The sequence below is a fragment of the Cherax quadricarinatus genome, chromosome 48 (assembly GCF_038502225.1).
Source record: "Cherax quadricarinatus isolate ZL_2023a chromosome 48, ASM3850222v1, whole genome shotgun sequence".
NCBI classification, from domain to species: Eukaryota; Metazoa; Arthropoda; class Malacostraca; order Decapoda; family Parastacidae; genus Cherax; species Cherax quadricarinatus.
Genome location: NC_091339.1, coordinates 13,949,796 through 13,962,545, shown reverse-complemented (window position 1 = coordinate 13,962,545; position 12,750 = coordinate 13,949,796). Strand labels below are relative to the sequence as shown.

General features: G+C 35.8%; 1 long non-coding RNA gene across 1 annotated transcript; it reads right to left on the bottom strand.

The window, feature by feature from the left end:
- Positions 1-202: 202 nt before the first annotated feature.
- Positions 203-11,642, bottom strand: LOC128696005 (uncharacterized). The gene is made up of 3 exons (XR_008408089.2): positions 11,534-11,642; positions 1,889-1,935; positions 203-943 (listed from the first exon to the last, which is right to left on the bottom strand). It is a non-coding gene; the product is annotated as an uncharacterized lncRNA (long non-coding RNA).
- Positions 11,643-12,750: the final 1,108 nt, after the last annotated feature.

The window sequence follows — 12,750 nt, the reverse complement described above, 5'->3', positions numbered from 1 at the left end:
GTAAACACTTATTAATATAAGAGTCTCGGAATCAGTTATATCCTTCACTCGCGTCTTCAGCAAGTATTAACTTATTTACAAACTGTAAATGATATTTATTAAACAAGCACTTGGCAAGGTATGATATATATCATCCGATACAGTGGAACTAAGATAATTGCATATTTTTCACTGTCTAAAATGAAACTCACCTTAACAAGGTGGCAGACGAGGCACGGACGACTCACGTGTGTAGGTGGTGCAGGTGGTGCAGGTGGTGCAGGTGGTGCTGGGACCACTAGCAGGGTTTGGGACCCACCCATCCTAACACAAATGGGTGTGGCAAAGATGCCTCTTATTAAATCATGATTGTTCTTTAACACTATTCTTTGCATACCTTTTTATTACGCAACACTTTTGTTTACGAAGCTTTTGTTTACACAACACTGTTGTTTTTGTTTACACAACACTTGTTTATTCTTTTGGTTACACAACACTTTTGTTTGTCAAACACTTTTCTTATTTTGCTTAGACATCATTTTTTACAATTTTGTTTACACAAGTCTTTCGTTTACATCGCATTAACACAGGACATTAGTGAAGGACATTAGTATTGGTTATGAATAACAATCAAACTAGCCCTTCCCACAAACATGCTTGCCTCATCAACATCTTAATTTACATAACTTGTCGGTTTTCAAAACCATTCATCACACACAGCGGTTATTCTGTTGGTGGGTTGGATTTGTGAAGAACTTGCCTAGTATGGGCCAACAGACCTACTGCAGTGTTCCTCCTTTATGTTCTTAAGTAGGGATATACACACCAAGCTTTGTTGCAATTGTTTATTTATACTTTTTGAATATCTGATTTTTAACTATCCTTGCATATTGGTTTGTTTGCTAAGTTTAAATCCTGTCTACTGCCTGAAGGTCATCACTGCTGCATGACACTTGTTCAACATCTGTCAAGGAGACTTAAATCACTGAAATGGGTATTAAGTTTAACTCGTGGGTGTATATAGTTTGAGAGGGAGAGAGAGAGAGACAGGCAGACAGAGAAAGACAGATGCAGAGAAAAACAGACAGATATAGAGACAGACAGGTAGAGACAAACAAGAGACAGCAAGTTCTCTGAATACACACCTACACGCCTCACGGTGTGTATGCACTAAGAGATACACACCTCTCTGTCTATATAACCTTGCTTGTTAATGCACAGTCGTGCGGCCTGATGGCTCTCTCGCACTGCTAATGAGTCGCCTCACACACTAAAGACAGTTGGAAAAGTTTCTCTTCTAAGCTTCGAAGCTTCATGAACCACTTGACCGAAAGGTTCGTTTCTCCCTGAAATATGTCGCCCAATATTCGCATTTATCACAATAAATATTATTTCACACTAATATATAGTTAAGCAACACGACTATAGTATCGCACGCTACATGAGGCATGCTTAAGTTTGCAGTTTACCATAGAGTAATATGCTCAACGAGGAAATAATTCAGTGTCTTACTTTTCAGACCAGTAAACTTGACTCTCACCTTCCAACATGAGCTGTAATTTTAGTTTCGTTATTATTTCTCTCTTAGATAATTTTTAAATATATTAAATTTTATTTTTCGTGGGGAAAAAAATTGTACACAGATATGATGTCTTCTCTGGCCAGGGGAATGGCATGGAGTTTATATTTACGTCAAATGGGAGGGGAAACTAGGATATTTTGATGATTTGATGAGGACTCAGCGCCTCCATGATAATAGAAGGGGTATGTCACACTGCTATAAATAGATAAACAACTACTTCTTTTACCGCTAACTAAAATTCGTAAATGTGCTGCTTGCTAACAGTTATTAATTAACTGTTCAAAACTACGTCAGTGACATCTGGTGTAAAACATTAAATTAACTTACTGATGGCGTACCAACTCTCCCTCGATGACCTGTCAATTCTCACTTGTCTGCAAGGTAAATATCAAAACTTATTAATGAACGAGAACTAGTCGCATGTATTCTCATCAACCTGCATCTTATGTAAGCATCCCCAGGAATACCCTTTACCCAGTACATGCAAGCATCCCTGCTATACCTTTTAACACTACTTTCTGAAGGTATCCCCAGTTTTACCCTTCAACCAGCATCCTCTACAAGCATCCCCAGGAATACATCCTTCAACTGCTCCTTCTGAAAGCATCCTGAACAAATAATTTAGAAATTTTTTGATACAATATATTAAGAACTAGTTGAGTTTGCAATAGTATAACTCATTCTCACCATACAATGGATCTAAAATTATTAAAATTCCTCAAGTCTAAAAGATGACCTTCAGATGTTATGCCATTCAAGAAGGCTTTCTCCGTATTCCCTAAGCCCAGCTCCCTGTACCTAGAAAAACATAAAATAAAAAACGCAGGGTGGCCAAAGAATTTTAATACTGTGTAAAAGGATGTGTGTGTGTGTGTGTATGTGTACCTGTGCTGTGTGCATGCTTATATTTATATGTATGTATGTATGCTTTTAGCATGTGCATATGTATACGAAAGCGTGGGTGTTTGCATGTTTATGTGTGTATGTACGCATATGTATATATATGCATGTACGTATATGATATGCATGTTTATGTCGTACAGAATGGGTAAAACTGGTCAATTAGCATGAAATCATTTAAAATTAAGTTCTTTCTAAAATTTTCTCTTAAACGTTTCAAGATATATTTTGTCATTTATGTTAATGTAAAAGTTAACAGTTTTGTACCAAAAGAACCTTAGAAAACTTACCTAACCTTTTTATAAGAGAGCAGTTTAATTTAGCCTAATCCAACTAAATATATTTTAGATGAGTTTACAATAATCTAATAATAAACAAACACAGTGAAATATTTTTTTTTTCGTTAGGTTCAGAATGATTTTTGAGAAATTATTGCATTCTCAAATTTTCGTTTGCCTTATTCGGCAAGAAGAGCGTTGCTATTTAAGCCAAAATCGTAAGTTTTACCTATTCGGCACGACATTATATAATTATATATATATATATATATATATATATATATATATATATATATATATATATATATATGTATATATATATATTTATATATATTATATATATATATATATATATATATATATATATATATATATATATATATAATTATATATATATATGATATATATATATATATAATTATATATATATATGATATATATATATATATAATATATATATATATATATATATATATATATATATATATATATATATATATATATATATATATATATATATATATATATACGTAGATGTTCTTGTGTATGTGTGTTTAAACATGTTTATGATAAACGCAGACGAGCTAAACTCAGTCCAAAAAACTTATGCATAAGAATCACTCTCAGTACTTAGCCGAGCAGCTCCCGTAGAGTTGAGCGACTTGAAACTAAAATTGTTCAGTGTTTATGAGAACGATTTTCAGAACGTTTATTCTTCCATCTATATATTGGAAACCAATAGACCGATCTTAAGACCACAAGTTGTCCTCATTAAAACTATAAATGGACACATAATAGACCATAAGACTGTAAGAAATATATTTCCTGAATTAGACTTAATATTTATGTTTCCTCTAGGCTTTAGATAAAAATTATCTTCAGAATTGATAAAGGGAACTAAGAAAAAAAATTATGTAGCTAGATTAAAGACGTTCTAAATATTCATTGAATTTATCAACTTGTTGACCTATCTTTTAGTGGACCAGAAGAGTATAATAATCCTCAAATGAAATGATAAAATTAGCTAAAACAGAGGCTGCTATAGAATCATCAAAAATAATCAAGGCTTCCACTAAGCAAGACACTTTGACATTGAAAGTTTGAAGCCAATCACATGAGGCGTTCCCTAGTTATTACAAGGAATCGAACTATGGCAAGTATTTTTTTTAACTATGTTAGTACAATTTATTAACAAATTTGCACCTACATAACCTAAAAATACAAGTTATCATCCTTTTCACAAAATACATCAATATCAACAGGGTCTTCTGAAAATAAATCTGTGATTGGTCTATACAGTACTGACCAAATGCGCAGCTGCATGCGTCAAAACACGACTCACGAAATCGTAATAACACGATTGCAAACAACGAAACAGTTGGGACTAACGCACTGGCCTGTTGAGTTTCAGAACTCACTCGCCATGGGTTCAAAACTCCACTCGTTCCGTGGTATATTAATACATGTATAAACTTGCCATGGAATTTGAAGCCTTTCGCATGAGGCATTCTTAAGTTACGAGCGGATAAAATTCAGAAAAAAAAGGAAAATCAGCCAGCCATTTAAAACGCTCCTCCTCTTGGGATACCTAATTACGTTTTCAATATAATGATAAAACCTTTTTAACTCACCAGCGATTAACCACTGATCAGTGAACAAAAAAATTCTTCTCAAAGGTTTTCTTCAAGCAAATTCTCTTTGTGAAGGTTCCTTTATCCTATTGGCCCCCGCCACCGCGGTAATTGAGATTGATAGCCAATAGTGGGAGCCGAGAGCAGCGTAGCAGAGCTCGCGTTCTTCCTAGTTTCTCGCTTCCCGTTTACCTGCTCTCATTTATTTTTCTTTGCTGCTTATTCGTTGAACACTTCATGTAGCAAACACTCTCCTTCACCTTTCCATTTATTTATTAATATCTTTCAGCATATTTTCTAAATAAAAATTTTCTTAGCTCAGACCTCTCGTCTTCCCTCTTTTTCTATCACCTTTCTGTGTATTTTTTTCCTAATGCTAAACATTGTTTAGTCTCCTCCCGCCGCTCCATAATTACCTGGAGTTTACCTGGAGTTCCAGGGGGTCAACGCCCCCGCGGCCCGGTCTATGACCAGATATTTATTCCATAAATGTTATATAGAGTAGGCCTAGTTTCCGTGGGATTCCCCATTAAGAGCATTTATTATAGCTATACCAAATCTGATAAAGTTTTTGGATTCGTAAAATTTCCTATTAGACTAACAGATATTAATTAACTGTGGAAAACTATGTCAGTGACATCTGGTGAAGGATGATGAAAGTTTTTCTTTTTCGAACCACCCTACCTTGGTGGGAGACGGCCGATGTGTTAATAAAAAAATGATTCTTTAGTGCGAGAAGTAAAATCCACAGGTGCCGACGCCCTAGCAGGCTTAGAGAAAAGAAACGAAAGGAAGAGATTTAGGCCTTGAGATATACGGACAAAATGGTGTGCACTTTCTGTGGTAACCTCAACATGATGATAATGGTAGAAATACCGATAAATTGTTAGGTAAAAGGGCACAGATGGAATGAATGTGACAGTTTATTGTGGCAACGTTTCATTCTCCAGGAACTTTGTCAAGCCGTTATCGTTACGCTTGGCAAAGCTCCTGCAGAGCGAAACGTTGCCACAATAAAATGTCACATTAGTTGCAGCCGTGTACCTTTACCTAACAACCTCCACATGAACTGCAACGCTAACGCTGCCATCCGTAAGAACGAGAGAAGGCACATACTCGGAGACTGTAGAAGACATCATTAGTCCCTCAGCCTTACAGAATTATACGCCACTTACAGGTATTGATATACTACTGATAACTGAAAATGGTAAGATACAAATGACTTACAAAACCGACAAGTTGATAAATGAGACACTTATTCAACATTCAGCTATCTTTATTCTGGAAATGTTTCACCACGCAGTGGCTTCCTCAGTCCAGTACAGAGAAAACTGGAAGATGAGAACTGAAGAAGCCACTGAGCGGTGAAACATTTCCAGAATAAAGATAGCTAAATTTTGCACACGTGTCTCATTTATCATCATAACTGAAAATGGGTTGGCCACAACGAGACGAAAAATAATTTTTTCAATGTAAGAATGGGAAATTAACTGGAATGATTTGAACTAAGATTATGGAAGCTGATTAAAATATATTCGTGACATGGCTATTCCTCCCAATGACCAAGAACTAGAACTCAACCCCGCAGATTTAAATTGGTCATTACAAATTAGTAATTAAACAAGTTGGCCAGCCTCGTTATCCTCGGCTCAGTGTAAAGGCTTGTTTAATCAGCCTCGTTAATGAACAGAGTGACCGATTAAATGCCCTCATTGAAAACTCTTTACAGTGATATGAATGATTGATTAAAACCTCCTGTTAGTGTTGTAGCGAGTGAAAGAATCAAAAGAATAAATGCACTCGTTATTTTTTTGATCATTTACTCGCTCGGCGGCTGATTAAATGCCTACACTGATTACTTTCTCACCCGAAAATCAGTTTATAGAAAGAAAACAATAGTTTTAAAAGCCATATGCCGATAGAAAGACAAAATACATGTAGCAAAACAAGCCTTACACTCTAATGAAAGTCTTATCAAGCTCTTTAGAGAGAAACGTTGTCTCATAGAAAGTTTTGTTTTGCTGTATGTCTGTCGTAGAGAAGAGGATGAACAATTAAACCATTTCATTGATATTTCTTGATAGCTAAATGGAAGAGAAAATTTCGTGATTCCCTCTGATAAACAACTGATTAAACACGTTCGTGGAACAAACTCCCGAGTACCGCCGTAGAACCTAAGACGTTGTGTAGTTTTAAAAATAGGTTAGTTAAATACATGAGTGGATATGGGTTGGTGTGAGTTGGACCTGACTAGCTTGTGCTACTAAGTCAGATGCCGTGCTCCTTCCTTAAGTGAATGTGACTGACCTGACTAAGTCAAGGCATTGGCTTAAGCAGGTGGGAGAATTGGACCTACCTCGCATGGGCCAGTAGACCTGCCGCAGGGTTCCTTCTTTCTTATGTTCTTATATTCAGTGGTGATCAGAGTATTAACAATACGTCTACGACTCAAAGTTTCCTATCAACCATTAATTCAGTATACTCAACACAAAAATTAAAATGAATAAATATTTTTCTTTAGTTGTTCATCCCTTGCCTCTCTGCATATAAATTTTTAACTTTTGCTTTTATATTTAGGTCCAGAGATTACTAAGCAGTTCATATGTACACTTATCTATCTCTGTAACGTATTGTTTTATTGCATGTATTTAAAGAAGATGGCAGGCCTTGTTAACCTCTGCTCAATGTAAAGGCTTGTTTATATGTGTGTATATATATATATATATATATATATATATATATATATATATATATATATATATATATATATATATATATATATATATATATATATATATATATATATATGCAATAAGATCACAGTAAACAGGTGATTTCAGAATATGCAAAACAACCACTCTGAAAGAATAGAGAAATTCCAAGCGCTTTCGTGACTACTCACATTATCAAGGAACTATGAATTATTATTAGATCCATTCATAATTAATAGAATTTGGGAAGAATTTAATAATACACTGGACAAATAATAATTTTAAAAATTTTCTTGGGTAGAATAGTTTGTTGGTGGGTTGTGCAAAGGACCTGTCCAGTTGGGCCGGCGCGCGTCAGGTGTTTAACCGTTGTGGGATCTGATAGTGAGGTGTTGGCCAGACCCCTTATATACCTTCCTTGGATGCTTTACTTTCATAGTTCCTTGATAATGTGAGTAGTCACAAAAGCGCTTGGAATTTCTCCATTCTTTCAGAGTAGTTGTCTTGCATATATATATATATATATATATATATATATATATATATATATATATATATATATATATATATATATATATATATATATATATATAATATATGTCGTGCCGAATATGTAAAACTGGTCAATTAAAATTAAGTCCTTTCGAAAATTTTCTCTTATTCACTTAAAGATATATTTTTTTTCATTAATGATAATGTAAAAATTTTTAATTTTGCACCAAAAGTATCTTAGAAAACTTACCTAACCTTATTATAACAAGAACAATTTATTTTAGCCTAACCCAACTAATTATATTTTAAATACGTTTACAATAATTTAATACTAAACAAACACAGTGAAATATATTTTTTTCGTTAGGTTCAGAATGATTTTGGAGACATTATTGCATACGCAAATTTTCACTTGTCCTATATGGCAAGATGAGCATTGCTATTTAAGCCAAGATCGCAAGTTCTGCCTATTCGGCACGACATATATATATATATATATATATATATATATATATATATATATATATATATATATATATATAGATATATATATATATATATAATCCTAATAAATTAAACTTGTCGAATAGGCCTAACATCCCTATCAGGTCCTCATCCTCTGAGAAAGGCCCGTGCCAGGAGACACTGTTTCCTGAATAACAAAATAATACCACTAATTCCTCTTCCGTCACTGTTAAACTTATTCTATGTCTGTCTGTCTCTCTCTGTCTCTCTCTAAGCTTGCATGCTTTAAAACAAATATATTAGGAATAAAGCTGTCAATTTGCGTCAATTAATTTCTAAGCCATGTCTTTGCAATCATTTTTTGCTAAAACATTACTGAATATCTATATTTTGTATTAATACAAATAAACACTTACATTAATATATATATATATATATATATATATATATATATATATATATATATATATATATATATATGAAGATTGAGACACTTATGCAGCATATGGGAATCTTTATTCAGGAAACGTTTCGCCACACAGTGGCTTCATCAGTCCAATACAAAGAGGAAGGCGTAAGGAGAGGAGGAGAATGAGGTAATCAGTCCCTCACACACACATATATATATATATATATATATATATATATAATATATATATATATATATATATATATATTTATATATGTCGTGCCGAATAAGCAGAACTTGCGATCTTGGCTTAAACAGCAACGCTCATCTTGTCATATAAGAGAAGCGAAAATTTGTGTATGCAATAATTTCGCAAAAATCATTCTCAACCTAACGAAAAAAAATATTTCATTGTGTTTGTTTAGTATTAAATTACTGTAAACGTATTTAAAATATATTTAGTTGGGTTAGGCTAAAATAAATTGCACTTGTTATTATAAGGTAAGTTTTATAAGATTCTTTTGGTGCAAAATTATAAATTTTTACATTAACATTAGTGAAATATACAAGGAATTCGCAAGAGCAGGCGAAATATACACAAACACTGAACTCTGGCTGAAGGAGACTCGAACCTACGAACCTTGGAACAAGGTACGCAGTGCTTTACCAATCTACCCACACTGGACAATACCTTGGAGTCCAGCTTGTGCTAGATTTTGATCCAAGGCAGCCAGCTTTCAGGGAGAAGGCTTACAGCTTTTCATCTCATCCCCTGCATGCATCAGCCTTACTAGGGATTTTAACAATGCAAGGAATTCGTAAGAGCAGGCAAAATATACACAAACACACACACACATATATATATATATATATATATATATATATATATATATATATATATATATATATATATATATATATATATTTCTGGACGAACATGTTCCAGAATGAAAGTAGGGGGAAAAATGAATAACTGGATAGATTGATGTTGTTTAGAAAGGTACAGATACAGTGAAGCTTCAGATGGCTGCCCGTCTTGTGAATTAATAAGTGCCAATCGGCTGTACATGATACACGGCCAGGAAGGAGACCTTGAGAACATTGGCCTTGTGCATAACAACAAAGCTAGGTCGATCCTCCTGTCTTCTTATTCTTCCTCCTCCTCTCTCTCTCTCTCTGTCTGTCTGTGTCTGTCTGTGTCTGTCTGTCTGTCTGTGTCTGTCTGTCTGTCTGTCTGTCTGTCTCTCTCCCTCTCTCCCCCTCTCTCTCCCTCTTTTCCTCTCTCTCTGGCGTGAGACAAACATAATGAAGTGTAAAATAAACCCAGTGAAAAGCCGACATATCAGAGAGAGCACTCTCAACTTCCTTGCTCTTAGACTTTTCAACTTCAAACTAGCAGAAGTCTTTAAATAAAAACTGGAACTCTCCCGCTACATTACCAGATTAACCAGACTGCGAAAGACGCTTTGGCCAGTGGACTTCTAGAACCAACAGCCTGACTGAACACACAATAAGCAATGATCAAGCCGTGCTGAGAGGGAAGAAACGCCCCAGCCTAACTTTAAAATTAGTCCCGTACAAGTCTCAGGAATGGAAGGAAAAAAAAAATGGGTGGGAGTTCACACCCATGGCAAGTGAATCGTAAAAACTCTATGGGTTCAAACCCCTCCCGTTCCGTGGTTTGCTTGCAATCGTGTTATTGCCATTTCGTGATTCACAGTGGAAGGAACATTTTGAAAGAAAAAAAATGCAGTCTGACGAGGTTGAAAATTCAGTCATCTGTTCCAGATTCAAATTAAGTCCTTTAGAAAGGAGTTCCTTTGTATCTTATTGAATTATGATATTCATTTATTTAGATACAATGAAGGTATGATAGTGAATGTGAGTGTCCTATGGGTAACTAACTAGCTGGAATACGACCGATGTGGTGAGAATTTTTATCTTCAAATATTTCCCTATTGCTTGTACTTTTTCTTATTACGTAGCCTTCCTTGCTGTTGCCTTGTTCTCGTATATATATATACATGATGTCGCATCGCCTGGCTGAATCAGACAATCGTAAATTTCTGCACAAAATTAATCCTGTGGTGAATAATGTACCAGTGTCGAGAACAAGAAATATATTGAAAACAAGCCTTTACTGGGACAACATTTCGCTCCGCACCAAGTGAAACGCTGTCTCAGTGAAAGCTTTGCAATATGGGTCTTCACAATTGTGGAAAGTACGTAATATAGATCCATAAAATGTTCAACACATGAAACCCTTGTTCAGGTCCTTACATAACTGATGGATTATTATTATTATATTTAAAGGGAAGCACTGAACCCATAGGGTTCATGTTCGATTCCTTGAATCGCACGAGCCCCCTCACTGGCCCCTCACCGCATTGGTCTAGCGTAACAATATCTTACGTCGTCGTTTGTCTCCCGACGTCAACTTGCGCCTCTTTGCGCATCTTTTATATCGTTATAAATCGCCATATCGTAACATCTTACGTTTTATTTCGCCATTTGCGTAGCACTGTGGATGGTAGGGGCCGATAAACCTTACCGTAATGGGTCTGGTTAGCGCATGGATGGGGCACCTCTCTTGTTGCTAGTGAAAAGATTCTCGGTTGTCGTGGAAAAGCTCTTAACCCGTAGGAGTCATGTAGAACTTGGGGAACAGGAGATGAAGATTTTGGAGCAATGATGAGGGAAGGTAGTGCCACTTCCCTGGATTAAGAGCTATTTACCAGTATCAAAGCAGGTCCCCGTTATTCCCCTTCAAGGAAGGGTATTCATTATCCTGGCTTTATTTAAATCCTTTATCCCAGCTTTAATAGGATCCATTGTCAAAGGTTCGATCGTATCCCTTATCACAGCTTTAAGAAGATTATTTCTCTCTGGTTAAGAGGATCCTTTATCCTAGCTTTAGAGGATATATTGCTCCATCCTTGATAGGATTCCTTAACCCATACTTTAATTGCTAGTATGTTCCACTGTAGATGTGAGAAATTATGGGCATGCGCTTCACGGGCATTAACCTAAATTCTTACATGCATAGAACTTGGGCCAGGTACAACTAAAGTAAATATTTCACTTACTGATGATAGTTGTACCTCGGAGATATGCTGGACTTTAGGCACAATGGGTCGCAGCACTGCAACTCCCTCGATGCTCCACTCCAAACCACACTCACACGAAGTTTGACCTATAATAATTAAATATACATTTAATAAAACCAGTAACTCTGGTAAATCAGAATATGTGGACTGTATATTTTGGTTCTGTCTGAAATTATTCAAAACTGGTTGGGTCCATAGCAAAAGTTAATAACAAAAGATTGCACATCTACAATATTATAAACAACCCTTATCAAATACTTTCCACATAATTATTGTTGATAGAGCTCATCCTAACGCCTTCCTGACACAGACCCTGCAACCACATATAGGCGAGTACATATATGAGTAAACACATGCACAGGGAGCAGGGAGACAGTGGAGCTAGTAGCGACTAACAAAGAGGAAGGGCTAGGTGTAACTCGACCCCTGCAACCACAAAGGTAAGTACACACTGGACACGGATTTGCTATTTCACACGTTACCCAGCACGTTCAAAAAATATGATACTTGTAATGGAAAAGGCTAAACACAGTGTTTGATCCTTGTAACAGTATTATTAAGGTTGTCGGAGACAACCTTAATAATATGCCGAGACCTCTAATCAAGGGATTCATTTAAATTCCCTGGTTCGTCATATGCCCTCTTTCCTTTTTATTCTTGGGGGTTTCTCTTCCTGTCTTCTCAGTTTTTGTTTCCTCAGGAGGGGGAGGTGCCTTTGGACTCCACACTTCACCTACACTCACCTTGCAGTCCGCATAAGCTTTACGGGATTCTTGTTTGGTGTCGGAATATCCTAATGTGTTGACAACTTAGTGTAGAATGCTTTACTTTTGTTAAGTATTGTCTAATGGCTTGGCCTTCAAATTTATTCCTTTGACCAGTCCTCAGTTCATGGTTAGGCTCACCATGGTGAGAGATGAACGGGAACGGGATTTACTTATGTGTCGTACAAGACGTTCCAATCACGAAGATAATTTTCTTCATCCTGATATGTCTGAACCACCGTGTCATTATATGACTAAGACCGCGCCAGGAAACACTTGTCCTGTTTCCTGACAAACCTAACCTGTGATATAAATCCACCCTGTGGGTCAGTTATTTTTATTTAAGAGACATACAAGTCTGTTACTGTGTGTGACTCAACGTGGTATTCTCTGTTAGTCTACCTTCGAGTACAGACATCATTATTGAGGAAC